The following is a 1055-nucleotide window of genomic DNA, read 5'->3' as shown; positions in this document are numbered from 1 at the left end:
CTGGGCTTGGTAGGCTAGCATTTTCTTTCTCTCCTTTTAGTCTATCACTCTCTACACTTTAGTCATATTGCCTTCCTAAAGTGTTTCCCAGAAGCCATGGTCTCTTTTATGCATGTACTACTCTCAACCTATGATGTTATTCATACCCATTAATCCTCTAAATTAATAATTTAGGACTCAGTTTATATATAGTATCTTGATGGAGTCATTCTCTGATCATACAAAATAGATTAAATCACCCTATTATGAAACTCTTTTTCATTTTATGCTTCTCTTGTGCAGTAGTCATTAGTGCTGTTTACCTAATATTTCCTACTTTCCCCTCTTGCAGACATGGGGCAGTGATGCACTGCCTTGATCCTTTAAGATTAAGTGCCATGGCATGATTTGCTTTGGCTAATGAAATGTGAGTGACCGTCATTTGGGATAGAAGCTTTAAGAAAGAAAATTGGTTCACTTTTCTCACTTTCTTCATTACATGGTATTTTGTGCTGTTCAGCCTATTGTTTGCTCAGTCAGGCTGGATCCCTTAGTAACTTCATTGAGTAGAGATTATCTGCCATCCCAAGCAACTGAACTTCCTTATTTTAAGGCCATGCTATGTAGGCTATATTTTTCTGCTGTAGTATAACCTGCACTGACTTAACTTGCTAACCTAAGCTGGCAGGTATATGATAAAACCAAACCCACTACCACTGAATCTGTTTCAAGTCATAGCAACCCTCATTGGGTTTCCGAGGTGGTAAATCTTTATGGAAGTAGATTCCCCCATCTTCCTTCCATAGAGTGGCTGGTGGGATTGAACTGCCAACCTTCTGGTTAGTAGTCAAATACCTTAGGCCCTGCACCACCAGAGCTCCTTAGGTATATTATAGGACATTTTAAAATAGGAAATAGGTGAGGAGGGGAAACTCAGGGACACCCAAAGAAGCAGGCCAGAAGAGCAGGAGAAAGGGGATTAAAAGACAGGAAGTCAGACAGAGGAACAGTCAGCCACAGGGACCCAGGTGGGGGGGATAAGAGAGGTCTCCAACAGCAGGACAAACTTGTCTGTA

General features: G+C 41.1%; 1 protein-coding gene across 1 annotated transcript in view; it reads left to right on the top strand.

Annotated features, from left to right (window-relative positions):
- The window catches only part of CSMD1 (CUB and Sushi multiple domains 1), a 972765-nt gene that overhangs the window by 668268 nt on the left and 303442 nt on the right, over nucleotides 1-1055 (top strand). The gene's annotated exons all lie outside the window — the stretch shown is intronic.

Source organism: Orycteropus afer, unplaced genomic scaffold (assembly GCF_000298275.1).
Source record: "Orycteropus afer afer isolate SDZICR_OR568_19922 unplaced genomic scaffold, OryAfe1.0 scaffold00125, whole genome shotgun sequence".
NCBI lineage: Eukaryota > Metazoa > Chordata > Mammalia > Tubulidentata > Orycteropodidae > Orycteropus > Orycteropus afer.
The sequence above is the reverse complement of the archived record's forward strand: the minus strand, read 5'-3'. Positions and strand labels throughout refer to the sequence as shown.